The following is a 16,964-nucleotide window of genomic DNA, read 5'->3' as shown; positions in this document are numbered from 1 at the left end:
TTTAATTCCACATAAAGATATTAGGTATTATTTTTGAAAGTAAGTTAAAATACACATGGTGATATATACATATATAATTTTTATCTTCAGTACTTATGTATATAATTAGTATTTCATATATACCAATATCATATATAGATCAAATGTATATATTCTATTTCATATCATATATATATACACATATATATATAAAATACTTCAGAAATTACCTGTGGCCATCTTTGAGTAGTAGAAATATCTTTTTTCTTTTTGGCTATTATATATTTTACACAATAAATATGTGTTTATTTCATTTGAAATCTATATAACATGTTTGCTTAAAGTTAGAGTGGGTTATTTAAGTAACTAATTAAAAATGTGTAGTGAAGAATAATATGAAAGAAATTAATCCCCCTAGATGAAAAGGAGTAAATATTGCAAACAGTGTTTTGAGGAGTGGGGTAGAATTGGAGTGATGGTCAGGAAGGCTTAATCAGAGAGACTGAAATTTGTTTTGCTGAGGTGGAAACTGAAGTGGTGACTTACAGATCTTGGACTTCAACCTATCTGGTCAATCCATTAATTTATCACTATATCTATTGACCAGTTTAGAATGAAAGGTTTGGCTAATTCTCTTTAATTAAGTCACAAATGCTGTGTGAGTTGATGAAAAAGGAGACAAGTAAAAATACTGTAGCTGTTACAATTGTTACTACATGCTCCCCGCTCCTCGATGGGGAAAGTAGTGTGACATCTATCTGTGAACTAGGAAAGACACTAAGTTAGAAACTTTTTTTTCTTTCACAGCCCAGGAGCTGGCTAACGAATAGAGGGCACAGGGAGCCTTGGGACGCAGGGAACCCTTATGCAGGGGTACATGGGGAGTGGTAGTAGGAAGAGAAGCTGGCTTGCCTGGGGCATTTGAGTATTAGAAAATGAAACTAATTTCGACTGTCAAGGATTCGATAATCAGAGAAAACTAGTCCTGCTGTGGAAATCACAAATCCCCTTGATGCTCAATTATAACGATCTGTAAAAAATAATATAAGTCAAATTTCATCATTAAAAAAAAAACTTTTTAAAAAGGCACAAGCTCTTTCACTGGGCCGGAATTTACTGCAATCAACACTGTTTGAAATCTCATTGCCAATAAGCTGCTAGGTTGTTTTCCTAGGGTCAAGGCCTGGACATAAAACAAAGCAAGGGCGATCTTCCTCAGGGTTCATTAAAGCTGCCCAGCCATGCAGACCACGTCAGAAACGCACTGTTGCAGAAGCCAATCCTCTTTTCTCCCTCTGATGTTGCCTTTTGCACTGTTTTATTCCCCAGAGAATTGCGCCAATTATAACCCCTTGTAATTTTTTTTAGGAAAATCATATTTTACTCCTTTGTGCTATACTAGCTGGAGCCACTGTGTCATATTTCCTTTCCAGTTTGTATAATGCCACACACTCAGGTGTTAGATGTTTTCATTATCAGGAGCCACTAACACTGGTAAAAGAACATTGATTGTACTGAGATTATATATCTATCACACATGCATAATATATATGAGAAAATGTCAGTATAACAAGGCCAACAAAGTATTATTGTCATGGGGCCATTGGTCAGAGTATGGAGATATTTTCATTGGACTAAATTTGGGGTTTCAGTGGTATTCATAATAATAGTATTCGCCTTGTAATAATAATGTACAAACCCCCTATGGTGTAATAAAAAGCAACATTTTCCCATGCAGGAACTGAATTGAAAATACAAATGTGAGCCTCTGAAACTTCCAAAAGCTGCTTGTATGTGAGTCAACTGAGAAAGTTAGTTCTTGCCAGTGAATGTTTAATAGAATTCCAGAGAAGATCAACAGAGTTTATTCATTCCACACATTTATTTATCATCTACAGTGTGCATGATCCTTCAAGGTGTCTAGGGATTTAACAGTGAACAAAAAAGAGACGTATTTCTGCATTTGTCAAGCTTGCATTCTAATAGATAACTAGTAAGTAAATCTAGAAACTAAACAAGAGAAATAAGAAACTATATGCTGTACTATGTTAGAGAGAAATACCTGCTAAGGGAAATAAGACAAAAAGGGGGTTTTGAGGGGTGTGATTTTTGGATAGGGTGGAAGTGCAAAGCTGCTTTAATCATAATTAAAATGCCAAAGGTTAAAGATAAATAGAGAATCTTAAAAGCAGCAAGAGCAAAGTAGAGAGTTTCCTACAAAGGAGTGCCCATAAGGCTATCAGCTGATTTCTCAAAAGAAACTTTACAGGCAAGAAAGGGCTGGAAAGAAGTATTCAGAGTGATGAAAAGCAAGGACCTACAACCTAGATTACTCTATCCAGCAAAGCTACCATTTAGAATTGAAGAGCAGATCAAGTGCTTCCCAGAGAAGGTAAAGACAAATGAGTTCATCATCACCAAGCTAATATATGAAATGTTAAAGGGACTTATTTAAGAAAAAGAAAAAGATCAAAACTATGAACATTAAAATGGCAACAAATTTGCAACTCATCAACAACTGAATCTAAAAATAAACCAAGCAAACAAGCAGGACAGGAAGAGAATGATAGATATGGGAGAACATTTGGAGGGTTATCAGCTGGGAGGAGGGAGGGGGCAAATGTGGGGAAAGGTACAGGGATTAAGAACTACAAATTGTTTGGTACAATATAGACAGGGGGATGTTAAGCACAGTATAGGAAATGGAAAAGCCAAAGAACCTATATGTATGACCCAAGGACATGAACTAAGGAGGGTATTGCTGGAGGGGATGGTGGTACCTATGGAGGGGGGCAAAGGGGGAAAATTGGAAAAAATATAATAGCATAATCAATAAAACATATCTTTGAAAAAGAATATAACTTTAAACAAACATCTGAAAAGAGGGAACTAGCATGGGGACTATCTGGGGGAACAAAATTGCAGGCAGAGGGAGCAGCAAGGGAAAAGTTCTGAGGTGTAAATACTCATGTGCATAAACACTGCTTCTTTCCTTTCAAGATCACACCACATTTTCAAATTATAAACTAGTGAGCTGAGTAACAGTGGAATATGTTTGTCAGACTAACTCTCTCACAGAAAAGTTATAAAATCTGGAAAATTATATTTAAACACACACACACAACTGTTTGAAGGCTCAGAAGAGTAATCAAAAGCAAGCAGACAGTAAGTGGGGGAATATCCAATGCCCTTGAAAGAGGAATTGTGAAGAATGAGATCTGTAAGTTTGTGGTGTTTTGTCTAAAAGTACCGCCTAACCCACAAGAGACTCAGGTAACAGAAAGCCACAGCCTGACAGGTTTGTGGATGAAAGAATAACCAAATAGTCAGGGGCAAGTCAGGGGTTCATGCAAGAAAGGGACCCACGGACAGGCTGAGAAGAAAAAGCTACATCAAAAACTCTAACCAGATTCTCAGCTGTAGACAAAGCAGTAAGGAGTCCAGAAAGAACCAGCAGCACCAGGGGTGTCCAACATGCGGGCCCCGTGAAGCCCAGGATGGCTCTGAATGCAGCCCAACACAAAATCGTAGGTTTACTCAAAACGTTTTTTTGCTCATCAGTTTTCATTAGTGATTATGTATTTAAGGTGTGACCCAAGGCAACTCTTCTTCCAGTGTGGCCCAGAGACTCCAAAAGGTTGGACACCCCCGATTCTAGACGCTGAAGACTTAAACAGAGATTTCAGCTACTGTTCTACACAGAGAAGACGTAATTTAGAGCTTAAGTCCAGCCAAGTAAACTGCATTATAGAACAAATTTCACTTTTCAGAAGAACAAAACAGAATCCAGGTTCTCTACAAAATATCATTTATAATGCCCAGTATCACCATATATGTGATGTCACTAAACATGCGAATATGCAGGAAAATATGACTCTCGGATTCCTTCTGACACCACATGAAGGGTTTTTTTTCCCTCAACATCCATAAATGGTATCTCTTCCAACAGCAGTTTCCAGGTCTCAGACACTAACTGTCTGGAGTTAGTGCAGACTCCACAATTAAGGGACTTAGTCCAACAGGTCTCCGGTAATAAATTTTTCATCAACTGATCAGTACACACCTTTGTTTTATGTGTGTTTCTGTTTAAAGACAACTTGTTTAATATATAATGTTGGTACATGACCACTGAACTGAGACAACAGCATCATAACTCAGGCCTGAATGAAGTTTCCTTAACACATTTTTTTCTCATAGCCATCCTGCACTTAAGGACACTGGACAGTACTTCAGTCTAATTCTTGGAGGTTATTCTAAAGAGCAAAACCACCAACACAAAGCAAAACAAAAAATGCCAACAGTGAGAGATGACCCAAGAAAGCAGCGCAGCACTGTTTGGTCTCGGCTGGGAATGCAGATGTCAGGTGACTCAAATTTGTCTCCTCTCTACACATGTCTGCAAATGACCATAACGAGCCGTAAGTACCGATTTGGGGGTTACAAATAAATTTTAGTGAGTAGATAAATTTGCAAATACAGAAACCATGAATAGTCAGAATGACCACACATATGTATTCTTCTCTTAATTAAAAGTTACATATAACATGTTATCATTTATAAAATTACCTGTGGGATTTATAACCCATGTACAACTAACATAAATGATAAAAGAACACAAATAATAAGGGGTAAATAAATCTACAGTTTCAAGGTAACTATACTTTATGTTAAGTAATATACTATTAACTCTAAATAGATTATGAAAATTAACAATGCATATTGTAATCCCAAGAGAAATCACCAAAAAGAAATGCAAAAAGTATAGCTAAAAAGTCAATAAAGGAAATAAAATAGAACATAAAGATGTTCTATTACCTCCAAAAACTTCAGGAAAGAAGAAACGAAAACATATGAAATAGAGAATAAATAGCAAAATCACAGACCTAAGTCTAACTATATCAATAATTACACTAAATTTAAATGATTAAGCACTTCAATAAAAGCCAAAGATTGACAAAATGGACTTAAAAAGTACATACCTCTATATTGTCTATAAAAGATGCACATTAGTACAAAAATACAAATAAGTCAAATGTAAAATGATGGAATGTGTTATATCATGAAAATACCACTCATGACTGTTGGAGTAGCTATATTAATATGAGACAAAATAAGCTTTAAGACAAGATAAAGTATAATATTTCAGATATCAAAAAGAGGTTGAATTCATCAGGAAGCATAAAATTTTAAAATGACAATAGACTTTAAAACACATGAAGCCCAAACTTATAGAACTAGGGGCAGAAACAGACAAACACACAAACTGGGGATTTTAACACTCTTTTTTTCAGTAACTGATAGGATAGCTAGACAAAAAAAAACCCAGTAAGAATAAAGAAGATTGGGTCACTGTTAACCATCTTGACTTCATTACATTTGCAGACCACTACCCCCTCCAACTGCAGAATGCACATTTATTTTCAGAGACATGAGACATTCTTTAGAATAGACCATAGGCTGGGCTTATAAAAGGTCTCAGTATACTTCAAATGATTGAAATCTTACAGAGTTTGTTCTCTGATCACAAGAAATTTAAATTATATCAAAACAACAGCTATCTAGAAAAGCCACAAACATATGGAAATAAAATAATACATTTCTATACAACCCATGGATCAAAGAAGAAGTCACAAGAGAGGTATGAATAATTCTTATTTGAATGACAATAAAAGTACAACAAACCGAAAAGCTGTGTGAAGTTAAAACATCTAAGCTAAAACATTGCTTAGAGTGATAGGTAAGAGTTTAAATGCTCATGAAGGAAAGAGCTGATTGCAATGATCTTCAAGATGCTAGGAAAAAGATGAGTAAAATAAATCCTTAGTAAATCGAACAAAGAAAATAACAAAGAGCAGAAATCAATAAAAGAGAGAGAGAGGAAAAATAAAGAAAAATTAAAAGCTGAATACAGTTATTTCAAAATATTAGTAAAATCAATAGTCCTGTAATAAAATTGAGACTTACCTGGCAGGGGAGATGCCATGATCACGAAGGTGGTTTTCCCAGGGTGAGGCTTATCCATGGCACTTCAGGATGTGCTGACCCCTGGGATTTCCCCGAGTGTGGGAAAATCAGCCGCATAATTTGTGGTAGTGGGGGACTGTGTTGAAGCTCTCCCCTGGCTAAAAAATAATAAACAAACAAACAAACAAATAAATAATAATAAATAAATAAAATAAAATAAAATAGATAAAAGAACCCTGGCCAGTGTGGCTCAGTTGGTTGGATCATCATCCTGGGGACTGAAAGGTCATGAGTTCAATTCCAGATCAGGGCACATACCCAAGTTGCAGGTTTGATCCCCAGTCAGGGCATGTGAAAGAAGGCAATTGATCAATGTCTCTCTCTCTCTCTCTCTCTCTCTCTCTATCTCTGTCTCTGTCTCTCTTTCTTCCTCTCTCCCTTCCTCTCTCTCTAAAAAAAGCAATGAAAAAAAAATCCTCAGATGAAGATAAAAAAATTGATTAAAGGAAAAAGAGAAAACACAAATTATAAACATGAGGAATAAGATCTCATTGTACAAGGCCAATATATAAAAAATCAATTATATTTTTATTTACTAGAAACAAAAAATGGACATTTAAAATTAATTCTATTTATAATAGCATCAGAAAACATAAAATGCTTAGAAATAAATATAACACAAGGTGTGCAAAACCTCTGTACTTAAAGTATTAAATCTGGGAGGGGGGGTTGCAGGGGGGCAGTAAATGCACACAACTGTAATTGAACAACAATAAAATAATTTTTAAAAAGTATTAAATCTGAGAGAAATTACAGATCTAAATAAATGGATACATATGCTAATTTATAGATTAGGAAACTCAATGTTATTAAGATACCATGTTTCCTCAAATAAATCTGGAGATTAGATGCAATCAGTATCATATCACCGAGTATTTTTGTAGAAATTGAAAAGCTGATCCCAAAGTTTATATGAAATGCAAATGACTAAGAATAAAGAGCTAAGCAATTTTGACAAAAAGAATCAAGTTCAAGGACTTACATATATTATCTGCCTTCAGAAATTACTACAAAGCTGCAGTAATCAATTCAATGAGGTATTGGCATTAGGATAAACAAATATATCATAATGGAGAATAAAGAAAAAGACCAACATTTATACGGTCAATTAATTGATTAGTGGATTCCGTCATGTCCAAAACACCCACAGAAACATTTGGCCCGTGCCAAAAAGATCCTTGATATTTAGTCTTCCCAAAAGGTCCATGAAGACAACTGATCCACAGATAATATAAATATTGCTCTACTGCCTGATTCAAATCCTGATCCACCTGCCTAGCCCTTGTGCCACTACCAGCCTGGAGATGGAGGATATTGGCAATATAGCCACAACACAGCTATTGATCAATAATACATGATAGTATTTTATGTTTAATCCTGTGCACCAAAACTCGAAATAAACCTCCTGTGCTATTTGAACCCAGGACGTTTTTCTAATTGTGGAAATTTCAGACAGGACAAAATATCCGTTTGGCACGGACCAAATGTCACCATGAACATTTTGGACAAAACCAAATGTCCCTCAATAAATCAATTTTTAACAAAAATTCTAAAGCAATTTTAGTGTGGGAATGGAAAGCATTTTAAACCAATGGTGCGAGAGCCAACGGACATCCACATGGAAAGGAAGAAAGACCTCAGTTCCCTCATACCATAGCAAAAAATTAATTTTAGATGAAGTTAGACCTAACCATGAAAGCCAAAATTATAGCTTATAGAAGAAAAATGTTCACAAAAAATAGGAGAATAACTTCATAACCTGGGATTTAGGGAATATTTCTTTAAAAAAAGAGAGAAGACAATAACAAGAAAAGAAAACATTTGATAAGTTATTCACTATCAAAATTAAAAACTTCTGGGGTGGGGTGGAGGGATGGGGAGAAAAGGCATACAACTGTAATTGAATAACAATAAAAATTTTTTAAAAAATTAAAAACTTCTGCTTGCACACACAGAAAACAACAACAAGACAATGACTCGAAAGTCCATAGGCTGGAGAGAAAATATTCATAAAACATGTATCTGGCAAAGGCCTCATATGCAAAATAGTTAAAGAATCCAATTCTTTAAATTGGCAAATGAGAGCCACATCACAAAAGAAGATATACTAGCAACCAATAAGCACACAAGTATTCATCATGATTAGCCACAGAGGAAAAGTTGATAAAAACACAGTGAGATAGTCTAACACACCAACCCCAAATGCTGAAATTAAAAAGATGGGCAAATCCCAAATGTGAACAAGGCTTCGGAGTCATCAGAACTCTTCTACGTTGCTGGTGGGAATGTAAAATTCTATAACCACTTTTGAAAACTAATAGGACAAAAGCCCTTTCCTGAGGCCGTCTTTGCCAGAGCTGGCTGGACCCCACAAAGCATGAGTTACCCTAATTGTTTTGTGAGCCTTTATCCCCAGGACTAGAAAATTACTGGAAGCGCCCTGAAGGCTCAGAGGCCCCAGGAACTTACAAAACAAGACATACGAGACCACAGCAACGACCCTCGACCCAGGCCGGACCCTGCAGCCAAAGATAAAATCAAAAAAAGTTGCAGCCCAGCTGAAACATCCTGCTCTACAACCACCCCATTACCCGAGAAAAGCCCAAAGTCCTAACCCCTTGGGGCTGGTGCACCCCTCTGCACCGAGCCCTTCTCTTGGGAAAGTAAAATATGCTCTCTGCACTTTCTTCTCTGTCACTGACCCCCACTCACAAAAACTGTTTGGCAGTTTCTTATAAAGTTACACACACACTTACATCTTTTGACTCCACAATTCCATTCCTCATTATTTGTCCAACTGAAATTAAAACAACTGTCTATCAAAAGATATGTACAGGAAAGTTTACAGCAGCTTTTATTTGCAATTGCTGACCACTGGATACAGCCCAAGTATCCATGAAGAAAAGAATGTAGAAACAAACTGTGGTATATTTGTGCAATGAAATACTACTCAGCAAAAAAAAAAAAAAAAAAAAGAAGAAGAAGAAGGTAGTGAACTACATATACATGCAAGAATTATGAATTATGAAAAGAAAAAAGACAAAAAATACTGTATGATTCCATTTATATGATGATTTAGAACAGTCAAAATGTCTAAGATAACTTAGAAGTGTCATGAGGGAACTTTCTGAAGAGATAAAAATGTTGTATTTGTAATAGGAATGAGTTGCATAGGTATAGCTATTCAATAAAACGGAGCAGCTAGGATTCACGCATTTCAGTATACATAAATTCCATAATACTAGTAATCACCAAGCAAGGCTAGGGAGGAAGTAGAGGTATAGATGACACAAAAACGCTGCTATTGTGATAATTGTTGAAACTAAATGATGGTCATATATTGGCTCAATATTTGATCCTATTTATTTTGTATATGGGTGAAATTTTCTGTAAAATTGTTTTTAAAATGTTTATAAGCCAATAAACTCATAATTAGGGCAGAGACAGTAAAATCAGGTCACTGGCCTCAATTTTGAGGCCCATTTTACTATGAATATTTAAACATTTTATTTTTACATTATTTTAGGGAGAACATCCTCCCAGTTGAAATTTGTTTCACGGTCTTACCATTAGCATTGCATCAACAAATAGGAATGCCCACCATGTCCAGGTTCTTTGCCAAACACCTCTTAGGAAAGTGCTCAAAGATGTGGGTGTCCCTAGATGTGGGAAGCTGGGCAAATTTTCTTGAAAAAGGCATCAAATGTGTTGGGATAAAGTCACTTAGGGACTTCAAAGTGTCTGCTTTCTGAGGAGTTTCATCTGAAACGAGGGCGCTCGTGGTATGGATTACCTTGAGACATGACGTAGCCCAGCTGTTGCTTTCCTCGAGTTCCCTCTGCGGCAGCCACCACGACAACCTGCTCATTCCAAGGGCAGGTCTGTGGCTGGGTTTCTGTTCTCAGACCTGCACACACTCCTGAATTCTTTACTACAGCCTTCTGGAGGTAGAAAGGGTTTTTTTTCTTGTCAAAGTAACTTTTTAACATTCTTAGAGCTTCCCTTAAGAGATTTTTCTAGAAGAAATGAGGAATGGAGGCTTTTCTGTTGACATGATGTGAGTGTACATTTAGCATCTGGTTCTGAGCTTGTGGTTCTTTCCTGTCCACTGCCCCCCAACCTCAGACCTGGTCCTCCTGGAAATGGGATGTAATCTGCAGGCCCCCCACCCTCCCAGCTTTCCACCTCATCTTTACATAGTGATAATGTGAATGGAAGTAGATAAGGGGACATAGATGGCTAATGACACATTGTGTGATGAAAAATTTGGGGACAAAAGTGACTATTACCAAAGCCACTTTCCTTTTCTTAAGTCCCGGGAGATTATGAGAGGGAGAGAGAAAGAGGGAGGAGGAGAGAGACATTGAAGGAAAAATAAAGATTTGATCCAGCAGTCTAGCAAAGTGAGTCTCAGTTGTGTTCACTCATGGTACAAAAAGGCTTACACACACCACGGTTTACTGCAGCAGAGAACCTGGCCCTCCCTCCCCAGGGGAAAGAACACTTAGCTTTGCAGGGGCCTTTGACTGTCCCTGAAACAATATGGTAAACGCAGTCTGCAGTGGAGGGGAGAGGAGCAGAAAAGCAATTCTTCCACTGACACATTCCCAGAATGCCCAGCAGTCTCCAAAAGCCAGGAAGCCTCATCAGTTACCGGAGCAGAGATTTGCCTTTTTTTTTTTTTTTTAACACACTTAATCTATCTCTGCACATTGTATCAGCAAGTAGGAGTAGTGTGGTTTCATTTGGTTCGAAACCATAATTCACTTTTTAAAAGTGAGATGTCTTTGACTTTATCCCCTTTCCATTTGTTCCTCCCCCACCCCGAGTCAAACCCCAAATAGTTGAGCTAAAATTAAGTTTTCTAAGAAGGATGAGGGAATCAGAGAAAGAAAGGATCTAAGAGGAGGGTCTAGACACCAGAAAGAGCAAAGGCAATTGTTTCAAACCGGATCGAAAACTGTCTGTCTGGCTTCCTCTTTCTCTTTTCTTCCGCCTGCCAAGTAAACCCTCTCCTGATTACAGTAAATACCTTCTTAACAGATCAAAAGGAATGGTTTTAAAGTGAGTTGCTTACTCACAAAATTCATTATGGTAATGCCTCATCATATTTAGCCGAGCCTGCTCCCTCTGCCGCCTCTCTTTGATCTGCCACTGCGGCCGTGTGTCTGTTCCCGCAGTTCATCTACATTTTGTTGGCGTCAGACACTTTCAGTACTTACGCCTCAGGTTTGTGAACAGCCCAGTGGAATGAGGAGAGACAGCGTAGAGATTGATTTTTCTCCCAAAGCTTTAAAAATATATATATATTTTGAAATGTTACTAACAACACATGTTAGATGTTGAACTCTTCCTTCTTTCCCCTGCCCCCATGAATTCATCCTTTTTACTACTTCCTAGGAGATTCGCCCCCTGGTAGATCTGTTTTTCACTCTAGCTCCATGTCTGCAATGCAGGTTTCTTGCAGAGCATTATTTATTATTAATGATATAACAATTTACAGTGTGCCAGCCTCCTGAACCTCAAAGTACATTGCAGATGCATAACCAAGGGAGTCAGGCCACCTGCCTCTGCACCAAACAAAGCCACCAGACCTGTAAGAAGCCACCTCCAAAAAGAGAGTCTTTTCACCTGTTTGGTCCCCCAGGACTGCTCCGGCTGGCATTGGTACCAGCGGTGGAGACTCCAGACAAGTGACTGGGACTTTTAAATTTACTGTGATATAACTTGACCTTTAGAAAGACAAAGTGTTTTGATCTGATTTCTGTAAATGACTTACCTGGGGTACCTCTCTGTGGCTTAGTGTCCTACTTAATAAAATCGATGGAAAATAACCTGTTTTGTTTTACCCTCTACCTGCATCCCCTGAGTCATCAGTTGCACAGCTCAACGCAATTGCCTTTTAAATGCCTTTTCTTAGTTCTTGTCCTCCTTGATCCCTCTGCCACATTTAAAACTACTTACCATCCTCTCTTCAAACTCTTTAAAATTCTATCCCTTCTGGTTTCTATGATGTTAGGCTCCCTGTCTCTTCCCCTCTCAACCATTGATTTACTCTGCCAACCATTTCAGGTTAGGCTGTCTATTTTGGGGTTCCTCTTGCCTGTTTCTCTATGACCACTAACAGAATGCAATCCCCTGCTAATAATAATGATCACGATGATCAAGTAAAGTCCTATATGCCTACTATGTTTTATAATTCCAGTGCTTTTCACATTATCTCCTCATCCCTCACAGCAACCCCACGAACAATGGTGGGACACCTCACCACATCACGCAGTTCATGTTCTGCTTGCCTAGACTGTGTGCTCTGGGAGGGCAGGGACTTAGGTCTGTCTTGGCCCACTTTGGTAACCATTTGGCCCATGGTAGGAGCTGAAGGAACAGAAGAGTATCATTAGCCTTCTTTTATAGATAACACTGTATTTTACAGAAGCCCCCAGTGTTAGAGAGAGTAGCCCACAGTCATAAGGCATAGGCTTGGCAAACGTTGTCTAGGTCTCTGACTCCAAGTCCGCTTACCTTTCTACTGCACTAAGTCACAAAGTGCAGCAAAACCTGTATTTCTCTCTGTCACATTTTATAACTAACAGTCAGTTCTCATAAAATCATGGGAGGGAAACTGGAGTTTATCTACTACTGTTTCCCAGATTCACCTGATCATAAATGTCTCGAAGTATTTCAGAACAATGCAAGTTTCTATACCCTATCCTAGTGCTACTACAAACCAATATCCAGGGGAAGGGCCTGCTAAAGTGGATGTTCAAACAGCTGCTCTCTCTTGGTCATTCTATCCATGTGCCTGCCTGCTCAGGGGCTGCTGGACCTGGCTTCAACTCCAAAGGGGGAGATGAAAGCTGTGGACCCAAATGCATTCCACTTTGTCACAGAGATAAAGCAAGAGAGACCCATCCAAGCATTCGTAGGTGATTCTCGTCAATAGGAAAATTCAGGAAACAGGATTTTAAACCTGTGACTCCTAAACTGTGATCTCAAGACCATCAGCATCACCTGGGAACTTGCTATAAATGCTCCCGCCCAATCCCAGACCTGCTGAATACAAACTTGAACCCGAACTGAATCTGAAGATGAGGGGGTATGCTTAACAAGCCTCTCAGGCAATTGCGGTGCACACTGAAGTTTGCAAAAGCTGGCTTCTGAGCCCATCCCAAACAGGTGAGACTATTTTAATTTTCAGAAGGAAGCGACACCATCTGTTCAGTAACTCTGGTGTTGAACAGCCATTTTCAGAGGGGATCTAAATCTCTCCTGCTCTTTTTGAAGCCCATTTTTTCTTGTTCTAATCCTAGCGCATAATAGATTTGAGTTTTATATCTCTTGGTAGATCAGATAGTTCCTGTTAATATTTCTTTGAAGGTATTTTAATATTTGATTAATTGGTGCTTTTGTGAGAATCTTCTCCACAACATTGTAACACCCAACCAAGCAATTATGCAAATGTCTTGTCCATTTGGTCACCATTTTATGCAAACGTTGCTCAGCACTGTACACACGGGGTGCCAAAGAAAGCTCAATAAATAGTTGTTATATCTGTGAAGAGTAACTCTTTGGCGATGGTTATGGTATTCTGCTCAGAAGTGGAAAAGGATGGAATTCTCGGGGTCTACTGTCCTGTCTGAGGTCAGTATTGCTGACCTGGTTGTCCTTGTTCTTCATTGTCCCTAGTTCATACATTTTGTTCTAGCCCATGCTTTTTCTCTTTTCCCTTCATCACCTGATGCCCAGACTTTGAGACCCTGCCCTTCCTGCCTTACATTTCATCTGGGTCTCATCACTTCTTTAACTCACTCAGATTTCCAGTTCTGTTTCCCACAGTGATGGTGACCCCCTGCTTTCCAGTTCACTGTCACTGACAGGTGCAAAGAGCTGGGTCTCTCACCCTTTAACTATGTTCCAAAAGAGAGTCCTTTGGTTCATTATTTTCCATCTCCCCCTTTGTAGTCAAAGTCAGGTTCAACAGACCGAGAGTACACATGGGGATAAAATGACAGAGAAGGAGAAAGGGGGTACACGCCAAATTGAATCACATGTGTGGGGTAGTCTGTTATTAACATGCATTAAGCACTTGGACATGCTAAGTGCTTAATACATGTCAATAACTATAATAGTAAGACACATCTTGAGGAAATGGCATTGTGTTTACACCTTCCCTGCCTGGGTAGCTATTTAACATGGTCAGTTGGATAGCTGGACTCAGGCCAATTGGTACCAGTCTGATCTTTGCTAAGAAATGACTGCAGCTGCTGTAGCCCGTGAACACTTTGTAATGCTGCCCAGTGCCCAGCAGGGAGATGCAATTGTCCAGCAAATACATTTAAGAAAAGGACTAGGAATAGAGTTTCCCAGGCAGCATTTGAAAGGCTAATCCTTCCATTCCTAACAACAACTACAAAAGAAAATGAATAAAAATGCAGTGCACTGTGAGAATCAATTGAGGTGGGAAATGTTCAATAATTTATAATACTTCTACAGCATGTTTTCCTATAAAATTTAACCAAATTGAATCTTCATTTTTATATCAGAGAATCTTTCTACCTCTTAACTGCATGTCTATTAGATATGTGCTTAGTTACCTGGAAGACCAGGAGAGAAAATGATTATTGATGGGTTAGAGCCTTCCTATAGAGAGGAACATTATCGAGGTAGTTTATAAAATGGAAAGAGTACTCCCCTTGGTACCAGGACATCTGGGTTTGACCAGAGCCTTCCCAAATTGCCAGTTTCATGATTTTAGATGAGTTATGAAATCTTTCTAAGCATCAGTAGCTTTTTCTATAAAATGGGAATAATGATTCCTCCCCAATCCACTTACAGACCTATCTTAAGAAAAATACGAGATAATACAGACATAGAATCATATACTCAGGTTTTGCTATGATAATGCTATAAAAACAATACCAGAATTTTAGTAATTTATAACAACATGTATTTCTCCTTTGTGAATTTTTGGATCAGCTGTGGCTCAGCTAAGCTTGGCTGAACTCGCACTTAAGCCTTCTTGGGTGTCTCTCAGTCCATGACCCAGAATGAAGGACTGATGGCCATTTAGGTTATGCACTTCTCATGAATGTTGGCTGTGATGCAAGAGAACAGGTAAGAACCTTACTATGGCTATTAAAGCCTGACCTTGACAGTGACACACTCACTCCAATCTACATGCCACAGGTCAACACAAATGACATAGCCAGGCCCAGTGTCAGTAAGGTATCAAGGTGTCCTCAGCCCATAGGAAAGCCAAAGCCTGGATGGTAGGGAGAGAAGACTTTTGAACAAAAACAAAGATGGGCAAAAGTAGGTTTACAATTGTGAGTATGTGAAACATAGGGTTTATTCTTGTATTATTTTATTATTTATTGATTATTGTATTATAGCTGTAAACCTACCTTTGCCAACCTTGTAGATAACCCCATTTCTGCCAGTTTTCAAGTACTTGTGAGTTTAAGAAGCATTTGTGGAGTGGGTAGTAAGCCTTGGCCAGGCCCTCTGTGCCCCACGATGGCTGATCACATGTGCACTCAGTGTGGCCAATGTTGTGTATCAGCAGTGAGTCAACACACAGGTAACATGACTAATCATTATGTTACTTCTTGTAGGAATGTAAGAGCCACGTAACATGGCTTATGACATTATATGAGGAACGCATGCTGTTTTCCATGTGACGTGGCTTCCAGTGTAAGTGTCTTGGTAAGCCCTCACTGTGGCCTTCCTGCGAGCTGACAATTCTTCCCCCTGAACAGGCAGAATCCACCAACTCCAACACATCTCCCATGAGGGATTGAGAAGACTCAAGAAGCTGTGCTCACAGATCAGACTCTGTCAAATATCATAGTATCTTGCAACTTACATTTATTTGGCTATTTGATGCATGTTTAGTTAGCTGGAAATGCATGCTTTGAGATTATGATTGAGACTATAACATTTATAGGAGGGAGCATGTGCCTGAATGCTGTTATTTTTCCACACAAAGCTACAAATTTCATCTTTTGTAAAACAATTTCAGACTGCTAATCAGCCAAGGCTAAAATAATCATCATTAGCACCCCAACATCTGAATGTTACCTTGCAGTTTGCAGAACAATTCCATGCACTGAAATAGATTATAATACTATTGTGAAATGATGAGCATGATGTCTAGTTAATACTCATCACCAGATATATTTACATTTTTTCCTTATAATGAGAACTTTTAAGATTTACTCTCTTAGCAACTTTCAAACATGCAACACAGTATTATTAATTATAGTCTCCAAGTTGTACAGAAAACCCCCTTGACATTTACTTTATAACTGGAAGTCTATACCTTTTAGTCCTCTTTACCCATTTCTCCCACTCCCTAACCCCTTGCCTCTGGCAACCACCAATCTGTTCTCTGCATCTATGAGCTTCGCTTTTTTAGATTGCACAGATAAGGTAGATCATAAGGTATTTATCTTTCTTTCCAACTTATATCACTTAGCATAATGCTGTCAAGGTCCAAGGCATTGAAGTGGTACCATGTCACTATCAGCTCAATCTTCTCATTTCTGCTTGCCACTTTGGGGGAGAAAAGGAGAGATCAGAGGAAAAGTAGGTCAGGGCAAAAAAGAAGTAGTCAGGCAGGATTTGACTCTGCTCAAGAGTGGTAAACAGAAAGGGTGCCATGGGGAAAAGCACAAAGTTTGGAATCCAATAGAACTAGATTAGAATCCTGACTCAACAACATAATAACTGAGGCAACTTTGCCAAGATAGTCAATCTCTTTGAACCTCCTCATTTTATTACCTGTAAAATGAAAGTGAGAATATCTATTTAGTAGAATTGTCATGAGAATGTAATGAGATAATATATTTGGAAGTATCAATGCTTACTTCTGGCCAAGATGGAGGTGTAGGTAGACACACTGTGCCTCCTCACACAACCAAAAGAAGGACAACAACAAATTAAAAAAAAAAAACCAACCA

The 16,964-nt window shown here is 38.4% G+C and overlaps 1 non-coding gene across 1 annotated transcript; it reads left to right on the top strand.

Moving 5' to 3' along the window:
* Positions 1-5,935: 5,935 nt before the first annotated feature.
* Positions 5,936-6,100, top strand: LOC112308138 (U1 spliceosomal RNA). The gene has a single exon (XR_002975137.2). It is a non-coding gene; the product is annotated as a U1 spliceosomal RNA (small nuclear RNA).
* Positions 6,101-16,964: the final 10,864 nt, after the last annotated feature.

The sequence above is a fragment of the Desmodus rotundus genome, chromosome 2 (genome assembly GCF_022682495.2).
Source record: "Desmodus rotundus isolate HL8 chromosome 2, HLdesRot8A.1, whole genome shotgun sequence".
Taxonomy (NCBI): domain Eukaryota; kingdom Metazoa; phylum Chordata; class Mammalia; order Chiroptera; family Phyllostomidae; genus Desmodus; species Desmodus rotundus.
This window is presented reverse-complemented; position numbering and strand designations above follow the sequence as displayed.